Source organism: Pelophylax lessonae (assembly GCF_965119305.1).
Source record: "Pelophylax lessonae genome assembly, chromosome: 12".
Taxonomy (NCBI): domain Eukaryota; kingdom Metazoa; phylum Chordata; class Amphibia; order Anura; family Ranidae; genus Pelophylax; species Pelophylax lessonae.
Genome location: NC_138779.1, coordinates 23,606,393 through 23,630,114, shown reverse-complemented (window position 1 = coordinate 23,630,114; position 23,722 = coordinate 23,606,393). Strand labels below are relative to the sequence as shown.

The following is a 23,722-nucleotide window of genomic DNA, read 5'->3' as shown; positions in this document are numbered from 1 at the left end:
TCATGCCTCATTCAAAGCCCAACCCTTTCTTCTTTGCTTCTGAATACAGGGATGGAGGTACAATGGTCGGTTGTAACCTCATTTAAAGCCCCAACCCCTTCCCCATATATATATATATTTAATACTTGGTGCAAAATCCTTTGCTGGTAATGAGAGCTTCAAGACGCCTCCTGTATGGAGAGACTAGTTGCATGCGTTGCTCAGGTGTGATTTAGGCCCATTCTTCCACACAATCAGTCTTCAAATCTTGAATGTTCCATGGGCCTCTTCTATGAACTCTGATCTTTAGTTCTTTCCATAGAGTTTCTATTGGATTCAAGGTGATTGGCTGGGCCATTCTAGCAGCTTTATTTTCTCTTCCTTTGAAACCAATGGAGAGTTTCCTTGGCTTTGTGTTTGGGATCACTGCCTTGCTGTAATGTCCGCCCTCCTTTCATCATCCTGGTAGATGGCAGCAAATTTTTATTAACCACTTCTAGACCGGAAGGTTTTACCCCCTAACGACCAGGTAATTTTTTGCGATTTGGCACTGAATTACTTTAACGGACAATTGCGTGGTCGTGTGACGCTGTACCCAAATAAAATTGATGTCCTTTTTTTCCCACAAATAGAGCTTTCTTTTGGTGGCATTTGATCACCTGTGAGATTTAAATTTTTTGCACTATAAACAAAAAAAAGAGTGACAATTCTAAAAAAAAAAAAATATATATATTTTTCACATCCTGCTATATAACATTCCCAATAAAAAAAATTAAAAAATCAAAATGTTTTAACATTTTAGGTCAATTTGTATTCTGCTACATATTTTTGGTAAAAAAAAAAAAAAAAATCGCAATAAGCGTCTTTTGATTTTGCGCAAAAGTTATCGCGTCTACTAACTACGGGAAGATTTATGTCATTTTTATTGTTTTTTTTTTTTTTTTACTAGTAATGGCGGCGATCTGCGATTATTTGTGGGACTGCGACATTGTGGCGGACAGATCCCTAACTGACATTTTTTACACTTTTGGGGGGGACCAGTGACATCACTACAGTAATCAGTGCTAAAAATATGCGCTGTTACTGTAATAATGACACTGGCAGGGAAGGGGTTAACACTGTGGGTGATCAATGGGTTAAATGTGAGCCTAGGGGAGTTATTCTAACTGCGGGTGGGCGTGGCTTATGGAATAACCATAGAGACCTGTGATCCTATATAGAAGGATCACAGGAGCTCTGTGATCATTCCAGAGAGAACGGAAGAATAGTTTACAATAGCCTTCTTCTCTCTCAGCGTGGAGTGATCACGGGTGTCAGGCGGCAATCGGAGCTCCCGCTGCCGAGTAGGGGCAGAAGCGTGCCGCCGGCGGCACGCTTTCCCCCTAGCTGCCGGCGTGTGACCGACGTAGCCATACATCGGTTCGCGCAGGGGGGCCAGCCTGCTGCAGTATATATTCCGTAGGCGGTCCGGAACCGGTTAAATTGGTAACCATCAACAATTTGTATACGTGCAAAACTCAACGCAATAAATAAGTGTAAAAAAGTGTAAAAAAAATGTCCACAAAATTTATAGATAATATCCGTTCCTTAATATTCTTAAGTGCCCATTCAAATTACCGCGACTTGTCAGGCAACTGGTCAGCCTGACATGTCGCGGTCCATTCTGTACTACGGGAACCCTTCTAATAGGAGCGACTCAAGTCGCTCCGACTTAGAAAATAGTTCCAGTACTACTTCGGGGCGACCTCGGAGCGACTTGCATTGACATTCATTATATGAAGTCCGTGCAAGTCGCGCCGAAAGTCGCGGTGCAAGCGACTTCACAGGTCGCCCCCGAAGTCGTGCCGCGGTAGTGTGACCCGGCACTAAAAGTCCCGAAGAAAGTCCAACAAAGTGCAAATAAATCTCTGTGTGACAAATCTTCTATGAAAGGTGTGCACAGCCTTCCCGTTACATGGCTGTAATGTTCATCTCACCCAGATGGGTGCCCTGCTAGGTCAGTCATTCTGTCATTAGAAATGATATTGATCATCGTCATCACATCGCTTAGGCCTCCTGCACACCAGATGTTTTGCTGTAATCCACGTGAATATTCAAAAACACTGTGCGTATATAGACATACCCCTAAACCTATCGGGGCGCCTGCCTTTACACACACATGAACTTTAATGGCATCCCAGTCTTAGTCCGTAGGGTTCAATATTGAGTTGGCCCACCCTTTACAGCTATAACAGCTTCAACTCTACTGGGAAGGCTGTCCACAAGGTATAGGAGTGTCTATGGGAATGTTTGACCATTCTTCCAGGAGCGCATTTGTGAGGTCAGGCACGGATGTTGGATGAGGAGGCCTGACTCGCAGTCTCCGCATTAATTCATCCCAAAGGTGTCCTCTTGGGTTGAGGTCAGGGCTCTGTGTAGGACAGTCAAGTTGCTCCACCCCAAACTCGCTCATCCATGTCCAATTCATCCCAAAGGTGTCCTCTCGGGTTGAGGTCAGAACTATGTGTAGGCCAGTCAAGTTCCTCCACCCCAAACTCGCTCATCCATGTCTTTATGGACCTTGCTTTGTGCACTGGTGCGCAGTCATGTTGGAACAGGAAGGGACCATCCCCAAACTGTTCCCACAAAGTTGGGAGCATGAAATTGTCCAAAATGTCTTTGTATGCTGACGCCTTAAGAGTTCCCTTCACTGGAACTAAGGGGCCAAGCCCAACCCCTGAAAAACAACCCCACACCATAATCCCCCCTCCACCAAATGATTCGGACCAATGCACAAAGCACTGATTTAGGTACACTAACACAATAAAGTAAAATTCCAGCTCACACTTTATAATCAGTTACAGAATATATTTTCTTCCTTTTGGGATAAAGGTCTTACATGAACAACTAAAAGCTAATCATTTTAACCACCCCCCACCCAGAGTTGAATGAAATTATTTTAAAAAAAATAAAATATGATCATTTTAAGCATCCCTGCCAGTGTTAAATAATAAAAAATAAAATATATAATACATAAATAAATAAAAAAAATAAACAAATGCTGATCATTGTGTTGTGCCAGTGTTTAAAAAAAAATTAATAAATAAATAAAAGCTGATCATTTTAAGCACCCACCTGCCAGTGTTAAATAAAATAATAAAATAAAATGCATAATAAATAAATAAATACAAAGAAAGTTAATCATTGTAAGCACCCCTGCCAGTGTTGAATAAAAAATAAATAAATAAATAAAAGCTGATCATTTTAAGCACCCACCTGCCAGTGTTAAATAAAATAATAAAATAAAATGCATAATAAATAAATAAATACAAAGAAAGTTAATCATTGTAAGCACCCCTGCCAGTGTTAAATAAAAAAAAAATAAATAAATAAAAGCTGATCATTTTAAGCACCCACTTGCCAGTATTAAATAAATAATAAAAAAATACATAATAAACAAATACAAAAAATTTGATCATTGTAAGCACCCCTGCCAGTGTTAAAAAATAAATAAAAATAAATAAAAAAATAAAAGCTGATCATTTTAAGCACCCACCTGCCAGTGTTAAATAATAAAAAAAAAAAAATACATAATAAATAAATAAATTAATACAAAAAAGTTGATCATCGTAAGCTCCCCTGTTATTGTTAAATAAAAAAATCCAATAAAAAAAATAAAAAAAAAAATAAAAAAAATAAAAGCTGATCATTTTAAGCACCCATCTGCTAGTGTTAAAAAAAAAACAAAAAAAAAAAAACTAAATAAATACATAATAAATAAATAAATTAATACAAAAAAGTTGATCATCGTAAGCTCCCCTGTTATTGTTAAATAAAAAAATCCAAAAAAAAAAAAAAAAAATAAAAAAAATAAAAGCTGATCATTTTAAGCACCCATCTGCTAGTGTTAAAAAAAAAAAAAAAACTAAATAAATACATAATAAATAAATAAATTCAAATAAAAGATGATCATTGTAAGTACCATTGCCAGTGTTAAATAAAAATTAAATAAATAAAAATATAAATAAATAAATAAATAAAAATAAAAGCTGGTCAGTTCAAGTACCTTTGTCAGTGTTACATAAAATAAATAAATAAATGCTGATCATCTTAAGCATCCCTGCTAGTGTTAATTAAAAAAATATAAATAAATAAAATAAATAAAAGCTGATCATGTTAAGCACCCCTGCCAATGTTAAATAAATAAATAAATAAACAAATGCTGATAATTTTAAGCACCCACCTGCCAGTGTTAAATAAAATAATAAAATAAAATGCATAATAAATAAATAAATACAAAGAAAGTTAATCATTGTAAGCACCCCTGCCAGTGTTAAATAAAAAATAAATAAATAAATAAAAGCTGATCATTTTAAGCACCCACTTGCCAGTATTAAATAAATAATAAAAAAATACATAATAAACAAATACAAAAAAGTTGATCATTGTAAGCACCCCTGCCAGTGTTAAAAAATAAATAAAAATAAATAAAAAAATAAAAGCTGATCATTTTAAGCACCCACCTGCCAGTGTTAAATAAAAAAAAATACATAATAAATAAATAAATTAATACAAAAAAGTTGATCATCGTAAGCTCCCCTGTTATTGTTAAATAAAAAAATCAAAAAAAAATAAAAAATAAAAAAATAAAAAAAATAAAAAAAATAAAAACTGATCATTTTAAGCACCCATCTGCTAGTGTTAAAAAAAAAAAAAACTAAATAAATACATAATAAATAAATAAATTCAAATAAAAGATGATCATTGTAAGTACCATTGCCAGTGTTAAATAAAAATTAAATAAATAAAAATATAAATAAATAAATAAATAAAAATAAAAGCTGGTCAGTTCAAGTACCTTTGTCAGTGTTACATAAAATAAATAAATAAATGCTGATCATCTTAAGCATCCCTGCTAGTGTTAATTAAAAAAATATAAATAAATAAAATAAATAAAAGCTGATCGTGTTAAGCACCCCTGCCAATGTTAAATAAATAAATAAATAAATAAACAAATGCTGATAATTTTAAGCACCCACCTGCCAGTGTTAAATGAAGGAAATAAAATAAAATAAATAAATAAATACAAACAAACAAGAGTTGATTATTGTAAGCACCCCTGCCAGTGTTAAATAAAATAAATAAATAAAAATATAAATTAATAAATAAAAATAAAATCTGATCATTATACGCACCCTTAGCAGTGTTACATAAAATAAATAAATGTTGATCATTTTAAGCACCCCTGCCAGTGTTCAATAAAAAAAATAAAATAAATAAATAAAAATATGAACGAATAAATACAAATAAAAGCTATTCATTATAAGCACCCTTGTCAGTGTTACATAAAATAAATAAATAAATAAATAAATAAATAAATAAATAAGTAAATGCTGATCATTGTAAGCACCCCTGCCAGTGATCAATAAAAAATAAAATAAAAATAAAAATATAAATGAATAAATAAAAATAAAGGTATTCAATATAAGCACCCTTGTCAGTGTTACATAAAATAAATAAATAAATGCTTATCATTTTAAGCACTCCTGCCATTGGTAAATAAAAATAAATAAATAAATAAAAATATAAATGAACAAAATAAAAATAAAAGCATATTAATATAAGCACTCTTGTCAGTGTTACATAAAATAAATAAATAAATGCTGATCATTTTAAGCACCCCTGCCAGTGTTCAATAAAATAAATAAATAAATAAATAAATAAATAATTAAAAATATAAATGAATAAACAAAAATAAAAGCTACTCAATATAAGCACCCTTGTCAGTGTTACATAAAATGAATAAATAAATAAATAATTAAATGCTGATCATTTTAAGCACCCCTGCTTGTGTTAAATTAAAAATATATATATATATATATATATATATATATATATATATATATATATATATATATATATATATATATAATAAATAAAATAAAATAAAGCTGATAATTTCAAGCACCCCCTGCCAGTGTTAAATGGTTTGTCTAATCTCTGTAACTGATACATTCTGCTGGAGAGCTTGTGCTTTTGAAAAACAACAGGCTTACTGGCTGGATCACCAGATGAAAATAGAAGAAAGAAAACCTAAAAAAAGAAAAGGAATGACTTCATGGATTTGTTAGTAAAGGGAAGGGTAGGACTTGGTGTTAATATATGCAGGGAAGTATAATACAGACTGCAGTAGTCAATGTGGGTATAAAGGATTTGCATGGAGGAGACACTGGCTGTGCCTGTAGCATGGAGGAGACACTGGCTGTAGCATGGAGGAGACTCTGGCTGTAGCATGGAGGGGATACTGGCTGTAGCATGGAGGGGATACTGGCTGTAGCATGGAGGGGACACTGGCTGTAGCATGGAGGAGACTCTGGCTGTAGCATGGAGGGGACACTGGCTGTAGCATGGAGGGGACACTGGCTGTAGCATGGAGGGGACACTGGCTGTAGCATGGAGGAGACTCTGGCTGTAGCATGGAGGGGACACTGGCTGTAGCATGGAGGGGACACTGGCTGTAGCATGGAGGGGACACTGGCTGTAGCATGGAGGGGACACTGGCTGTAGCATGGAGGAGACTCTGGCTGTAGCATGGAGGGGATACTGGCTGTAGCATGGAGGGGATACTGGCTGTAGCATGGAGGGGACACTGGCTGTAGCATGGAGGGGACACTGGCTGTAGCATGGAGGAGACTCTGGCTGTAGCATGGAGGGGACACTGGCTGTAGCATGGAGGGGACACTGGCTGTAGCATGGAGGGGACACTGGCTGTAGCATGGAGGGGACACTGGCTGTAGCATGGAGGGGACACTGGCTGTAGCATGGAGGAGACTCTGGCTGTAGCATGGAGGAGACTCTGGCTGTAGCATGGAGGGGACACTGGCTGTAGCATGGAGGGGACACTGGCTGTAGCATGGAGGGGACACTGGCTGTAGCATGGAGGGGACACTGGCTGTAGCATGGAGGGGACATTGGCTGTAGCATGGAGGAGACACTGACTGTAGCATGGAGGGGACATTGGCTGTAGCATGGAGAAGACACTGGCTGTAGCATGGTGCCATTGTCATGTGTGAGTAGCGGAGAGATCACAGCCCCTCTGTATACACTGCACAAAGGAGAAATGCTCATTTGCTGCACATGGCAGAGTCAAGGTCACTACAATAAGTCCTGAGAAGTCCCTGGAGAGAGTATTTACATGTGAGAAGTAAACATACCACCCAGCGCCTTGCAGATTGCTTTCTCAGCCCTCTGTTCTGGATGTTGTTAGGCAATATGTGGGCGATTATTCTAATCTGAGTGCAATCTTCATAGTGTGAGTTTCCGCACACCTCAGACCGGCGTGAGGCGCTCCCTATTCCTCCTTTTACTGGCAGTCTAATTGAAAAGGACAGAGGCGGCGGAGATAAAAGGAGCAGCCACTGAATGCAATGAAAATGGAAATCTGGAGCCAGTCAGCTCAAAGTTTTCAAAACAGCCACCAGCTGAGACGCTCTTATTGCGCGGAGCTCGGGGGAAGGACGCATTTATGCAGCTGCTGGGGGCCAATTCAGAGAGCGGCAACGGCTGCGAGCCGGAGTTTATCTCTAAATAGATTTCTCCGCTATGAGATAAATCTTTATTTCCTATCAGCTGGATCAAAATACAGGGAAAGCGAGACATTTAAAAAGGAAAATGATCGTGTTTGCTAATGGTTGGAGTTAACGTCGTAATGTTTACCTGAAAGTAAAATGTCCCCTTTCCATGCTTGCTGTCACATACTTCATGGTGGCGTTACCTGAACAGATTTGCCGATTCTCTCTATGAGGACTTTGCTATCAATGGGCAGCCAATTTCATTTTTGGGATCCAATAATCAAAACTTTTATCGGCCTTTCTCAACTATGGATCTATGGAACACTAAGGGGTTCCTTAAGAGGTGACAAAGGGTTCCTTGAGTTAGGAGCAACTTCTGCCTCTTAACCACTTTAGGACCGGGCCTTTTTCTGACAAGTTCAAATCAGGGTTTTTTTTTGCTAGAAAACTACTTATAACCCCCCAAACATTACACTGTATATACTGAAGAGTTGTCCAAGGAGGTCAGGGACAAGATTGTAGACCGACACAAGGCTGGAATGGGCTACAAGACCATCGCCAAGCAGCTTGGTGAGAGGGTGACAACAGTTGGTGCGATTATTCGCAAACAGAAGAAACACAAACTAATTATCAATCTTCCTCGGTCTGGGGCTCCATGCAAGATCTCACCTCGTGGAGTTTCAAAGATCATGAGAATGGTGAGGAATCAGCCCAGAACTACACGGGAGAATCTTGTCAATGATCTCAAGGAAGCTGGGATTATAATCACCAAGAAAATAAATTGGTAATACGCAGTGAAGGACTGAAATCCTGCAGCGCCCGCAAGGTCCCCCTGCTCAAGAAATCACATGTACAGGCCATCAGAAGTTTGCTAATGAACATCTGAATGATTCAGAGGAGAACTGGGTGAAAGTGTTGTTGACAGATGAGACCAAATTCAAGCTCTTTGGCATCAACTCAACTCGCTGTGTTTAGAGGAGAAGGAGGAATGCTGTCTATGACCCCAAGAACACCATCCCCACCATCAAAAATGGAGGTGGAAATATTATGCTTTGGGGGTGTTTTTCTGCTAAGGGGACCGGACAATTTCACTGCATCAAAGGGACGATAGACAGGGCCATGTACTGTCAAATCTTGGGTGAGAACCTCCTTCCCTCAGCCAGGGCATTGAAAATAGGTTGTGGATGGGTATTCCAGCATGACAATGGCCCAAAACACACAGCCAAGTCAACAAATGAGTGGCTCAAGAAGAAGGTCCTGGGGTGGCCCAGCCAGTCTCCAGACCTTAATCCCATAGAAAATATGTGGAGGGAGCTGAGGGTTCGAGTTACCAAACATCAGCCTCATAACCTTAATGACTTGGAGAGGATCTGCAAAGAGGACTGGGACAAAATCCCTCCTGAGATGTGTGCAAACCTGGTAACCAACTACAAGAAACGTCTGACCTCTGTGATTGCCAACAAGGGTTTTGCCACCAAGTACTAAGTCATGTTTTGTGAAGGGGTGAAATAATTATTTCACTCATTAAAATACAAATCAATTTATAACTTTTTGGAAATGCCTTTTTCTGGATATTTTTGTTTGTATTCTGTCTCTCACTGGCAAAATAAACCTACCAATAAAATTATAGACTGATCATTTCTTTTGTCAGTGGGCAAACATACAAAATAAGCAGGGGTTCAAATAATTTTTTCCCTCACTGTATAATAAAGAAAGGAAAGAACCCACACAAAAGGCAGGGGGTGCCGCTCCAGGCTCCTCCTTAGTCTAAGTCCGGTAAGGGGGGAGTGCAGGCTAGGAAAGAGCTTGTCTCAGCTCAATAAGTGTAAGAAATCGTTCCAATGCCGCACATCCAACAAAACCCAGACCAAAGCCTGGGTGGAGTCTGGACTGAGGCTGCTTTCACTACTGTTATCTTTTGGTTTTGTCAGATGTGTGGCATTGGAACAATTTCTCCCCCCTACTTACAAAGAAAGGAAAGAGTTACAAAAACTTTGTACATTTCCAAAGTGTCAAAGCTTTGGTGTCCATTTAAAATTCCGCAAACTACCTGCATTGAACTTTGTGTACCAATGCGCTAAGAACAGGAGAAAGCAACCAGTGGATCAGAACTATGGATCGGCAAAGCCAATATATCGAGGGCCGATATGCACTTTCCCCGATATATCGGAATCGGCCCCTGAGGTTACCGATATTGCCAATATTTTGGGAAAGTGCTTGTACCGGAGTGATGCCTGCAGCTAGAGACATCACCCCGGTACCGGCGTCCATAGCCGACGGTCGACTGTCTTGTAATGACAACCGATGTGGCTGAGAAGCCGCTCGGCTGTCATTATAAGGAGCGGGAGGGGACGTCCCTCCCCTCCCGCTGCCTTCCGCGGCTCGCCCATGTCTCCCGTCCCACCGGGAGACCCAGGCAACCAGCCTGTGCGGCTGCCGAATACCCGATCAAAGCCGCATTTGGCTCTGATCGGGTCTCCATCGGGTCATGACATCACTTCCGGGTACTCGGCGCCAAATTCAAAGAAATTACAGCATTCAAAACAGCCAAACTTGACGTTTTTAATGCTTTTAAGTGCAGAGGAGGGGTTTGGGGTCTTTTAGACCCCCCAGATCCCTCCACAAGAGTACCTGTAAAATAAATAAATAAATAAAACAAAAAAAATGTTTTTTTAAGTGTCCGAAAATATCGGCAGAGAGGAACTGCAGTCTGATCACATAATTTGTACTAAAAACATATTTGCCACTCTGAAGCTTCCCTCCAACCACTTTGCATATTATTTTATATATACTGTGATTCTGTACTTGCCAAATATGCTGCAGAAATCTCCCTCCACTAAGTCTGGCTACAGCCATTTTAACTGTGGGCAGTTGAAGCTGCTGCCTGTTCCCTTCCTGGATTTACACAGACACACATATATATACACACATACAGTATATACAGACAGACACACTCACACCACTGCTTACCTGCACATTTCTCCTCTCTTGATGAATACTCATGGATCTCGGCAGTCTCCTGTTATCTTCGCCCTCATCCAGCCCCCTCCAGCTCTGCAGCTCTCCTTGGCTCTCCTATGACTCACCCCCCCCCCCCTCCCTTGCTGGCAAACTTCCATGAGAGTGTGAGAGAGAGTTGTGCATGATGTCATTAGCCCCTAGGCTAATTACCAGACAAGAAAGAGGAAGTGGACTGTATAAGGTACAGTAAAACCTTGGATTGCGAGCATAATTTGTTCCAGAAACATGCTTGTAATCCAAAGCACTCTTATATCAAAGCAAATTTTCCCATAAGAAATAATGGAAACTCAAATGATTCGTTCCACAACCATTTATTCATAAATCCTTCAGTTTATAGTCCATATAAAAAGATGATAGCAATGTGATAGGTTGTGTAACCACAAAATGTCCATCTACAAATGGCAGCCTCCACAAAGGATCCAAAATCCAGCAGAAGCTACAGAGTATAAAAGAGAAGAGAGGCGCCTCTAAGTGTACCAATATGGTTTTATCTAACCACTTGCCGACCGGCCGCTGTGTATTTACTGTGGCAGTGTGGTTCTATTGTGCGAAGCGACGTACCTGTATGCCGTTTTGTTCAATAGCCACTGGATGGTCCCATAGCCCCTGGAGGGGCCATCACGCCGTGATTGGCTAGCGGGGATGTCAATCAGCAGGTCCAACTGGACCAACGTCCACGGGCCACCCGCAATCATCCCCAGGAGAGAAAGAACGGCGATCTGCCTATATAAACAAGGCAGATCGCCATTCTGCAAGGGGACAAGATTGAGATCTTGTGTTCCGGCTAAGCAGGAACCCGGATCTCTGCAACTCCCCCACAGTTAGTAAGCACCCCCTGTTGTACCTTCATTAAATGTAACCATATTTCTACACTAAGAGGTGCCGCTCTTCTCCTTTATACTAATTTGTGACGTGATCAGGATCTCGCTTGTTTATCAAGTCAAAATTTGTAAAAAAAAAAGGTTGCTTGTCTTGCAAAACGCTCTTAAACCAAGTTACTCTCAATCCAAGGTTTTACTGTATTTACTGGCAGAAAAAAATGTTTTACTATCCAAAGTTAAAACAACAAGGGCAGAGGATTTAATAGATGGAGAGATGAAAAAATTACTGAAGGTATGCTTTAAATGGGACCATGCACTCAATGTTTTGGGTCCCCAGGTGGCAGCAATGACCTGGATTTACATAGACACACACACACATATATACAGACAGACACGCTCACACCACTGCTTACCTGCACATTTCTCCTCTCTTGATAAATACTCATGGATCTCTGCAGTCTCCTGTTACCTCTGCCCTCATCCATCCCCCTCCAGCTCTGCAGCTCTCCTTGGCTCTCCTATGACGCATCTCCCCTCCCTTGCTGGCAAACTCCCACGAGAGTGTGAGAGAGAGTCATTAGCCTAGGCCAGTGATGACGAACCTTGGCACGCCAGATATTTTGGAACTACATTTCCCATGATGCTCAACTACACTGCAGAGTGCATAGCATCATGGGAAATGTAGTTTCAAAACATCTGGGTGCCAAGGTTTGCCATCTCTGTCCTAGGCTAATTACCAGACAAGAAAGAGGAAGTGGGCTGTATAAGGTATTTACTGGCAGAAAAAAAGGTTTTACTATCCAAAGTTAAAGCAACAAGGGCAGAAGATTAAATAGATGGAAAGATGAAAAAATGCCTGAAGGTCCGCTTTAAATAGGACCATGCACTCAATGTTTTCAATGTTTTGAGTCCCCAGATAGCAGCAATGACCTGGATTTAAACACACACACACACACACATATATATATATATATATATATATATATATATATATATATATATATATATATATATACAGACAGACAGACAGACATACTCACACCACTGCTTGCCTGCACATTTCTCCTCTCTTGATGAATACTCATGGATCTCTGCAGTCTTCTGTTATCTCCGCCCTCATCCAGCCCCCTCCAGCTCTGCAGCTCTCCTTGGTTCTTCCATGCCTCACCCCCCCTCCCTTGCTGGCAAACTCTCATGAGAGTGTGAGAAAAAGTTGTGCATGATGTCATTCGCCATGGGTAATCAACAGACAAGAAAGAGGAAGTGGGCTGTATAAGGTATTTACTGGCAGAAAAAAAGGTTTTACTATCCAAAGTTAAAGCAACAAGGGCAGAAGATTAAATAGATGGAAAGATTAAAAAATTACTGAAGGTCCGCTTTAAATAGGACCATGCACTCAATGTTTTGGGTCCCCAGATGGTAGCAAGGACCAAACGACAAATAGGGTCCCAGGAGAAAAGCACACTTAATGACACTGCTAACTTTAAGAAAAAGGTTGATGACCTCTAACTAAACTAAACTATGAACTAAAGAGCTAAATCCCACAAATGCCTTTAAATGTGAATTCCTTTCAGGACGCCTTATACCAGATCAGCCATATTTACCTTCGGAAACCACTTAACACTAAATAGGATCAGTAACATGTCCGTGATCCCGGTGTCACAGACGGTCTTGTCTGCGTAAACACCGTGCACAGATACAGAATACAATTTGTTACAATTTGACCTTTTTTCCCCATAAAAATGCACAGAAACACGTCTATGAATATTTATCACTAAACACAGCGAGCGATGCTATGTAAATGTACTATGCAAATGAGCAAGCCAAGCTCAATAACGAGAAAATCAGAGCTAATTATCAACAGCTCACAATGATCTGCAAATAGCCATATTAGTCATGAAGAAAAGCCTTATTCGTTCCCCGTGTTTGGTCACCGATGATGTGTACAGATTGCATCATGGTGGAAGGCCAGCCCGAGTGCGGAAAAGTGGATAAAATTCTGTTACAGTCACAGCAGCTGCATAACTTTACTCTTGATATGCAGGAAGCCAGTGGCGGCCCGTCCATTGGGGGCGCAGGGGCGCCGCCCCCCATCCATGCGTCCGGTCCTCTAATCTACATGCAGGGAGCTGGACGCATGGATTCCAATGCGGTTTTTGTTTTGAAGCATGTGATTAGAGTCAGAGGATGTAATAGGCTTCAAAAAAGGGTGGGCTCGGGTCACAGAGCACTGCACCCCGAGTCCACCCAGTTGTGTGACAATAGCGAATGAATATTCAGTATTGTCACACGGATTCCCCTCCTGGCCAATCAAGAAGTGGGCCCTGAGACCCGTTACCCGATTGGCCGAAAGGAGAAGCCATGCTATTGACCAAGGAGGAGACGCACGACCCACAGAGGAGACTGAGGGGGAAGCCGCCGCTGCCTGCCAGTCCAGGGTGAGTGAGCCGGCGACCGGGGGGGGGGGGGGGTTATGGTGTGCGGGCTGGAGCTGGTGTGGTCGGGGGGGGGGTATAGTGTGGTCCGTCTGCCGCCCCCCCCGGCCCATGGAGCACCAGCCACCACTGCAGGAAGCTATGTATACGTATTCCAGGGCATTCACGAATATTATTCAACAATATAATAATGTTTGAAAAAACACCAACATTTTCTGCTTTATACAGTACATATCCATTTTATTATTACTGTTTATATATGTGTAGCACCCTAAGGCTCCGTTCACATGTCAGCGTATGGATGCGTTGCCCATTGATTTGCAATAGCCCCCCAAACGCTGAGCGATGTTGCCGCGATTTCCGCCTGCCAAATCACGGTAACATTGCGCAAAAAAATCGCAGGACGCAATACGCTCCAAAGAAGCTCTTGTACTTTTTTGGGCGTAATGCGTCCCGCGATTTTTTTTTTTTGCGCGATCCATACGCTGACATGTGAACGGAGCCTTATAGTTCAGAGTAGGCTGCTAGGTCAGTTTAGTTAGCTTCTCTGTAAACAGTGGAGCAAGGGGGTGACTAAGGGCTGTTCAGTGTTTCACAGGCTGCTGTTCTACTATTCCCCCCTGCCTTCTAGAAGTATACTAGGAGGTAGAGTAGGACAGGCAGACTGAATATTTATGGAAACCCAACCAATCTTTGGAGATGTGCACCCAGAAGGTGGAGGGAGAGACATAAATATTCTAAAGCCTGGCAGCCAGTGTGCACAATTCCTAAGTCCAATCCTTTAGGAAAAGACCCCTGGGGCAGAGAGGGAGTGACAGAGAAGAAGCTGTGGAGCCTTTGAAGACGAGGACCAAGCTAGGCTTAGTTGGGGAGGGGGGGGGGAACGCCCGAAAAGAGCCAAGTCTAGAGACTGAGCGGAGCCAGAAGAGAGTTGTTGGAAGGAAGCGCACTATTCTGGGACCTAGTAAGTGATCCTGCTATATAGAGAAGTGACTTTCGTTAAGTCAACCAGGGGTTGTGCAAAACAGCCAGGAGTTGTAGAAGTAAACCAGGAGAATACAGAGCAGCCAGAGTTGTGCAATACACCCTGCATCTCAGTACAGATCAGCCAGAAACCTAGCAGTCCTCAAATATTGTATTTCCACACTAATGGTGTATCCCATGCTCCCCATCCCTATCCAAGTTCCTGTTCCCAATAAAAACCCTAAAATAAACCCCTAGACTGATTCTTGAGCCAAAGTAAGAATGCTGAAAATGCAGTGTGCCTGGCTGTGCATGCTGTGAGTGGGGGAAAAGAACCCAAACTATCAGTGGCTCCTGCTGGGGTAGTGCTACATATGAGAGATATTGATGTTCTTCAAATGAAAGGAAATCTTTTTGAATCATTGACCTGTAACATGTATAGAGACAGTGAAGTCAAGACTCCTGAATACTTGTTCAGAGTCAACAAATCAAAAGCCCTAAAGCTGCAGGATATGAGAAAGTAGGTTAGCAATGGCAGACTGTATATTTATCACATGTCAGGTTTCCTTCAACCACCTGGAGTTCAGGCCATTTATTTATGGCCTATGGATGGCAAGAGGTTAAACACCAAGATTGAGACCTTTAAACCTGTACTGCAGGTAGGGACCCTTCACCCACTAACAATAACCCACACCTCTTCTAGCTAATTGCTACAGCAATTAAAAAAAAAATCAAATCTAGTTGCCCTAATCTATGGTCACATGGCATGCCAGGTCCCAGGGTCTTCTGTCTTCTGGACTGCAGAGTGAAAGGATCCTTCTTTAGGTGCCAACGTCACTGCCTGGGTGACCATTGACTATTCAGTGGAGGAATCCTCTTAGTATCCAGGAGACTGCAGCAACGTGAGGACGACACATTTAGGGGCATCAACAAGATACTGTAGGACGTGGCAGTACTTTAAAGCTGGATTGCTGGTCTACCCACCTGGAAGCGGCACCGGTGAGAGACACACGATGGCAGACCCAGGTGAATGAAAAAAAGATTTGGAAGGGTTTTTTTGCTTAATTCTGGTCAATGGTCTAGGTGTGGAGGACAGGAGGGATTGGGAGGAGGTTATCTATGCCTAAAGATGGGCTTTAAGCAAGGACCTCCTTGGGAAGGTCTATGTGGCTAAGCTCAATTACTACAGCAAAGTCACAATTTGCATGTATGAGTTCAGCTGCCTTTACTTATGGAGCCACCTGTTTTTTTGACATGCATATTACACCCAGTGGTGTATTTAGGTTTTGTGCTGCCCTAGGCCTGACTAAACTTGGGCACCCCTTAATTTAAATATGACCCACCCCTTCCTGTAGAGGTCACACCCCTTCATGTTTATGATCCGCCCTGTTATCTGTAAACCACAGACTACAACCAGTTTTTCAGTGCCCATCAGTGCAGCCTCATCAGTTTCCATAAGTTCAGTCTCATCAGTGCAGCCTCATTACTGGCCATCAGTGCAGCATATCAGTGCATCATATCAGTGCCCATCAGTGCTGCCTTATCAGTGGCCATCAGCGCAGCCTCATCAGTGGCAGTCACTGCAGCCTCATAAGTGGCCATCGGTGCAGCCCATTAGTGCAGAATATTAATGCAGCCCCATTAGTGAAGCTTATTAGTGCCCACTTTTTTGCTGCCCCCCTGCAAAGTGCCGCCCTAGGCCTGGGCCTTGTTAGCCTTGGCCAAGATACAACACTGATTACACCCAAGTTGACCTCTGCTTATGGAGATTTTATATTCAAAATCCTGGAAATATAGTGGTAAACATGTTTCTGTTTAATTGAATTGAATAAGCATGTATATATACACCCATGTTATAAAACACTGGTCCAACCGCATCTGGAATATTCTGTCCAGTTCTGGTCGCCAGAAGAGATGTGTTGGAGCCGGAGAGAGATCAGAGAAGGGCAACTAAACTAATTAGGGGATTGGAGGACCTTAATTACGAAGAGTGTTTAGACGCGCTTGATTTATTCTCCCTGGAGAGGAGACGCCTGAGAGGGGACATGATAGCAATTTACAAATACCTCAACGGTGGTCTGAGCATAGAAAAAAAACGATTCAGTCACAAGGAATGCATGAGGACATGGGGCCATACAATGCGCTTAGAAGAGAAGCGTTTTAACCTCAGGCTACGCAGGGGTTCTTCACAGTAAGGGCTACAAGACTGTGGAATTCTCTGCCACAAATGGGAGTATGGCTACGTTTAAAAGACTCTTGGACGTACATCTCAAGGATCAAAACATTCAGGGGTATGAGAGATGATTACGGCCACACACACCTACAACAGGTTGAACTGGATGGACTCTTGTCTTTACTCAACCTCAACTACTATAATGTAACTATGTAACAACTATCATTCTGCAGCAGATGGAAGATAAAGAAAAGCCGGTAATGGTGTGGGTCATGTTACCCATCACTGTCATAAAAAATAAACTCATTCCAAAATCCTTATATTTTTTATTTTTTTCTGGCTCAACATAGGAAAGTTTGTTGTGCACAACCAAAAATGGTAAGACTTTTATTGGAGAGGGGGGGGGGGGGGCAACCAAGAAAGCAGTCAAAACCACGAATCAACCGCTTTCACAAACATATAAGAATCACTGGATTTTGTCATGTCTAATATAGCTTTTTTTTGCTATGTAGATTTTTCTGGGGATTATGACCACATAGACCCTCCTTTTCTGCACCAAGGTGCTCCATCGTCTCTTACACAGGAGGAGGATGAGACCGGGCGCTGAATCCCCGGGGAGGCCGGGGGCTGCCATTCAGCAGCTGTGATGAGTTTATTTGCAGTAAAATGTGAATTTAATTAGACTCTTCACACTTAACTAACTCCTCTATTTCTGCAGATCTGAGGTATTTGATTCTCTCAGCTAATCCTTTTAGCCCTAAACCTCTTCCAGCTGCTGATGAATCTGTGCGGAATCCAGAGGCTTCAGCCTCCACAGATGTTGAAGGTTGCTCTTGATGGTGTAAATGTTTTCTCTATGGGAGCTCTAAGCACACACAATGGCACCAGGGGTACTTTGGTGGCTGGACTGATGGCATGCAATTGACAAAAAAAACATAAAAAAACTAATTGAAAAAAAACATAAGACTCAAATTCACCATAAGCTGAAATGAAGATAGAAAGATGATGGCTCTAGTTGGCTCCTATGAAGGAGTTAATGGGACATGGCTGTATACAACAGATCTTCCTACATATAGGACATACTGCACAATCCAATTTTAATTAATTATCAAGCTCCATACAGACTTTGACTTTAGTACGTGCGGGAGGAATAGTTCAGATCTTATTCACCTTCCGTAGCGATGCCCCAAGCTGCATTGATATTTGAACAATGCCTTCTATACACTGAATATGATTTTTGGTCTTTCCTTAAGCTGGCCATATATGGTACAGGAAAGTAAATTGCCCGAGTCCTTCCTATGGAGCTATTGTGTTCTCCTGGCGGGGGGAGCGGGAAGCCGTCCCCCTGGGAGAACACACAGCGAATAATGCTATTGGCTATAGCCACTGGCAATAATCGCATAAACTCTGATATGCTGGTTGTACCCAAGATGATTGATGGATCGACTTGGGTTTGATCAGCCCGCCCATAGGTGGTTCAAGTCTCATCTGGTCCCTGCTTAACCAGCTGAGATTTGAACTGTCTATGGCCGGCTGTGTATAGGATTGTATGATTTTTTTGTTCCCTTTTATTGGTTGGACTGGATGGACTTGTGTGTCTTTTTTCAACCTGACTTACTATGTAACTGTGTTACTATTTAACTATGTGTGCTTTAGACCAGGGTACAACAGATACAGTAGGAAGGGGTGCTTTATGTATCAAGTAGAAATGAGCTAGGGTTCAGCTCTGGGCTCAAAGCGGGAAGGCCACTGTCAGTACTGGGCCAAGGACCTGCAGGCTTAGGATTCCCTGCTTTGCAGTTGCACATACACAAAGGGATAGGGAAGTCCATGGTATCAGTGATCTAATATGGCCATATTTTGCCAAAGCCTTTAACATGTTCTGCTACCAATAAAACAATGATCTTTTGATCTAAGTGGGATTCTTATTGCTGATTTTGGGCACTCCTTTAACCAACTACCACTAGAAACTTTGGAAACGACCATTAGGCTGTATCTTAACTACTTTACCACCGGAGGATTTTGCTGTCTTACGTCTGGGCCACTTTTTGCGATTCGGCGCTGTGCGAATTTAACTGACAATTGCGCGGTCATGCGACACTGTACCCAAACGAAATTTATGTCCTTTTTTTCCCACAAACAGAACTTTCTTTTGGTGGTATTTGATCACCTGTACGATTTTTATTTTTTGCGCTATAAACAAAAAAAGAGCGTAAATTTTGAAAAAACAACAATATTTTTCACATTTTTTTATATGAAATTCCCCCCAAAAAAATTTAAAAATCAAAATTTTTTTCAATTTTTGGCCAATTTGTTTTCTGCTACCTATGTTTGGTAAAAAAAATTCACAATAAGCGTATTTTGAGTGGTTTGCGCAAAAGTTATTGCGTTTACTAACAAAGGGAAAGATTTCTGTCATTTTTGGTGTTTTTTTTTTTAACGCGTAATGGTGACGATCTGCGATTTTTTTGCGGGACTGCGACATTGCGGCAGACAGATCAGACCCTTGACTGACATTTTTGACACTTTTGGGGGTACCAGTGGCATTACTGCAGTAATCAGTGCTATACATATGCACTGTTACTGTAAAAATGACACTGGCAGGGAAGGGGTTAATTTTATTGGAGAGGGAGGGATTAATGTATGCCTGGTGCTTACTGACATGTGTGTGGGGGGAGGTGACTGAGTGACACAAGGACAGATCCAGGGTTCAGCTATGCTGAACCCTGCAATCTGACCCTGCCTGTCACTTAGGAGATCCGCCCGCTTGTGTTTACACAAGCAGGCGGATCTCCACACTAGATCCCCGAGGATCAGGGAAGAGCAGCGGCGATCGCCGCCGCTCCTCCCCTAGCCCGACTTCCGCTGTGACTGAATACAGCGGGAGCGAGCCCCCGGCGGCGCACGCGCGCCGCCGGGAAAGGGGAGTGTCTGACGACGTAGTACTACGTCGTCAGACGATAACGAGCCATTCCGCCGCAGTAATATTACTGCAGGCAGACGTAAAGTGGTTAAGGTAGCAGCCCAGAACCCTTAACAAGGGTCCACTGCCTTTTTTCACCCAGTCGAGCCAGATTGATTGGGAGTTAACTTCCCCAAGTGGACCTCTCTCACCTACCACCCACCCACAGACCCTCTATCGAGCAGGTCAGTCCAGCTCAGCCATCAACTTTTCAAAAAAAACATATTTTGTCAAAGGCATTGACCTAATATGGCCTTGTAGCTATATTAGGCCAATAATGTCACAAGCATCTCTGTGCCTTTGTGTACAAGCAGCTGCGGGGCAAGGAAGGCCCTGGCCACAGTTAATTGTCTCAGGAATGACAGCTTACTTCTGTCAAAACCAAAGTTCAGGCCAAACCTCAGCTCATCACTAATTGCAAGGAATCTAACTGCTAGAAATTCGGTCTTCCTATCCCATTCTGCAATAGGTTTGTTTGAAAAATTGACATTTACTGATCAGGGCTGATCTCAGAAATGTCAAAGCTGTTAGTGTTTTTGACTTGAAAGAGTTGATCATTTTCTGGGTCTGAAAGTCTGGGTGTTTGGAAGGCTCTGTGATAGGGAGACTATGTGATTGGGGTGCTCTATAATGAGGGGGGGGGGGAGGTCTGTGTGATTGAAGGTTCTGTGATGGGGACTGTGTGATTGGGGCCTTCTTTGATGGGGGGCTGTGTTATTGGGGGTTCTGTGATGGGTGGACTATGTGACTGGGGGCTCTGTAATAAGGGGGAATGTGTGATTGGGCAGCTTTGTGATGAGGGGACTATGTGATTAATGGGGCCATGTAATGGGGCAAGGAATGTGTAATTGGATGGCTTTGTGATGGGGTGGGGGGGGGGGGCTATGTGATGGAGGGCTCTGTAATAGAGGGACTGTGTGATTGCATTGCTTTGTGATAGGAGAACTATGTGATTAGGGGACTGTGTGATTGGGTAGCTTTGAGATGAGGCGGCTATGTGATTGAGGTGGTTCTGTAATGGAGGGACATTGTGTGTAGATGGCTTTGTGAATGGGGACTATGTGATGGGGGGAGGGGGGGGGCTCTGTAATGGAGGGACTGTGTGATTGCATTGCTTTGTGATGGGAGAACTATGTGACTGGAGGGGTCTGTAATGGGGGGACTGTGTGATTGCATTGCTTTGTGATAGGAGAACTATGTGATTAGGGGACTCTGTAATGGGGGGGGGGGGGGACTGTGTGATTGGATAGCTTTGAGATGAGGGGGGCTATGTGATTGAGGTGGTTCTGTAATGGAGGGACAGTGTGTGTAGATGGCTTTGTGAATGGGGACTATGTGATGGGGGGGCTCTGTAATGGAGGGACTGTGTGATTGCATTGCTTTGTGATGGGGGAACTATGTGACTGGGGGGGCTCTGTAATGGGGGGACTGTGTGATTGCATTGCTTTATGATGGGAGAACTATGTGACTGGAGGGGTCTGTAATGGAGGGACTGTGTGATTGCATTGCTTTGTGATAGGAGAACTATGTGATTAGGGGACTCTGTAATGGGGGGACTGTGTGATTGGATAGCTTTGAGATAAGGGGGCTATGTGATTGAGGTGGTTCTCTAATGGAGGGACAGTGTGTGTAGATGGCTTTGTGAATGGGGACTATGTGATTGGGGGGGGGGGGCTCTGTAATAGAGGGAATGTGTGATTGCATTGCTTTGTGATGGGGGGAACTATGTGACAGGGGGGGGGGGGGCTCTGTAATGGCTCTGTAATGAAGGGACTGTGTGATTGCATTGCTTTGTGATGGGAGAACTATGTGACTAGGGGGCTCTGTAATGGGGGGGGACTGTGTGATTGGATAGCTTTGAGATGATGGGGGCTATGTGATTGAGGTGGTTCTGTAATGGAGGGACTGTGTATGTGGATGGCTTTGTGAATGGGGACTATGTGATTGGGGGGGCTCTGTAATGGAGGGACTGTGTGATCGGAGGTCTCTGTGATGGGGGGGGGGCCACCTCGGATGTAATGAGAGGACTCTATGATAAGAGACTCTGATGTGACGGGGGCTCCTATGTATAGGCAGGCTCCCGTGTATATGGAAAACTCTGACGTGATGACGTGACTCTGACACATGAAGGGGGATTTTCATGTGAAGGGGGGCTCTAATATGATGAGGGTCCTCTGATGTGAAGTTAATATTATTAAGGCGGTTGTGTGTATCCTCCCAGGCTCAGGTTTCCCATTGATAAGTGACATTTACTGTACATTTTTACATTTTAGACTGGGGTGCCTCAAAATTCTGCATACTTTTTAGGGGTTCCACGTCTGTGGAGGTGGAAAAACACTCTATATTGGCAATTCTGCTCTATGAGTGTTCAGTGATTCTTCTGTCTTTGCTTTATAAGTATCCTTTCCTTTGTTTCTTCTTCCTCACTCTTTCTCTGCTTGTCTGTACAACTGAAAAAACCTAATAAAAAATATCTTATTTAAAGAAAAAAATAAGATTTTATCAGCTGTAGTGTGTTGTGGTGATAGTGATCTCCTGGGTTAGGTCAGCAAATTCCAGGAATCAGCAGGAAGGTAATTTCAGCCAACTCGTGGTGGACCCCGGTATGGTCAGCAGCTGTACAGCTCCTATGTCGATTAAGATTAGGAAAGGCTGACTAGAAGTTCTGATATGTCTGTCTTTGCAAAAATTGAACTGTGTGAGAAGCTTGCTGGGCAATAATCACTTTCAGAGGCTGACAAGACATCAAATGCCAAATAGCAAGCTTCTTAGGAATACATAATATTAAAGTACAGCATCTGTCATCAATAACTGTGCCAGAAAACATTGGAAAGACCACGGAACAAGATCAATACTTCTATTATTGCATAATTTAGAAGAAGATCATGTATAACTGCAGAAGAATTAAAAAAAAGAACAGTTTTGGGTGAAAAATGGAAAATGATTGCCAAGCGCAAAGATGGAAATCAGTGATGTGGCCATATATGGCTAATCTTGCTTAGAGACCTTTAAATTGGCCTGTTGATGTTAATTCATAAGGAGCGGCCTCCAGATACCCCCAACGCATCGGGCGGAGCCTCCTGCTGATGTCATCGCGTACCGAAAGTGGACGCCATATGCCTGGTGATTTGTTTTTTTTTTTTTGCGCATTTCTTTTATCCATATATAAATTAAAATTCGTCACAGAAATAAAATATTATTTTTCTTAGAATTTCAGTAGTGCAGGGATGGTGTTACCCTCCTATCATAAAGTGCAAATAAGCAAAAGTGCATAAATTGCATTAATATTTCAAAACATAAAACAAAGCAAGAACAGAGTCCTTCAAAAGTCTTTTGTTTATGTAGTGCCAGAGCAATACACAGTGCCTTTAATGCAGGGTCATTGGTGTCAGTTATAGGAACCACCATACATTGTCACCACCGCCAGTGCTGGGAGAGATAGCCAAAATGCAGACTCACCAGAAGACCGTGCCTAACCACTCTCATGGAATAGGCATATACAGCATGTATACCTCAAAACCTCCTCCTGGTATCTGCTGCTGCTGCACACCTCCTCCTCTCATTCACAGTGTGTGGAAGACAAAAGCAAAAAGCACCTCCATAGCGTGATACCATTTATAAAATAAATTTATTAAACCAAAATTTCACACTCACTTGTTCAAAGACAGATAAAAGCATTACAATAAAACCGGGTGAAGATCTGACAGCCTGGATGTACAATCTGCGGCACACGCTGCATACACAGGACTCCAGAAGCTCCTTCTCCATCTTACAAACATTCACAGTGGACGCCGTATAGCCACGCCCCGACGCGCTTC

The 23,722-nt window shown here is 42.3% G+C and overlaps 1 protein-coding gene across 7 annotated transcripts in view; it reads right to left on the bottom strand.

Moving 5' to 3' along the window:
* The window catches only part of PKNOX2 (PBX/knotted 1 homeobox 2), a 785,503-nt gene that overhangs the window by 180,893 nt on the left and 580,888 nt on the right, over positions 1-23,722 (bottom strand). The window contains exon 1 of one of the 7 annotated variants that reach the window (XM_082273325.1): positions 7,173-7,288. The exons of the other annotated variants lie outside the window; for them this stretch is intronic. The gene's annotated coding sequence lies outside the window, so the exon portion shown is untranslated. Of the gene's footprint in view, positions 1-7,172; positions 7,289-23,722 lie in introns of those variants that run through there. 7 annotated transcript variants of the gene reach the window in all.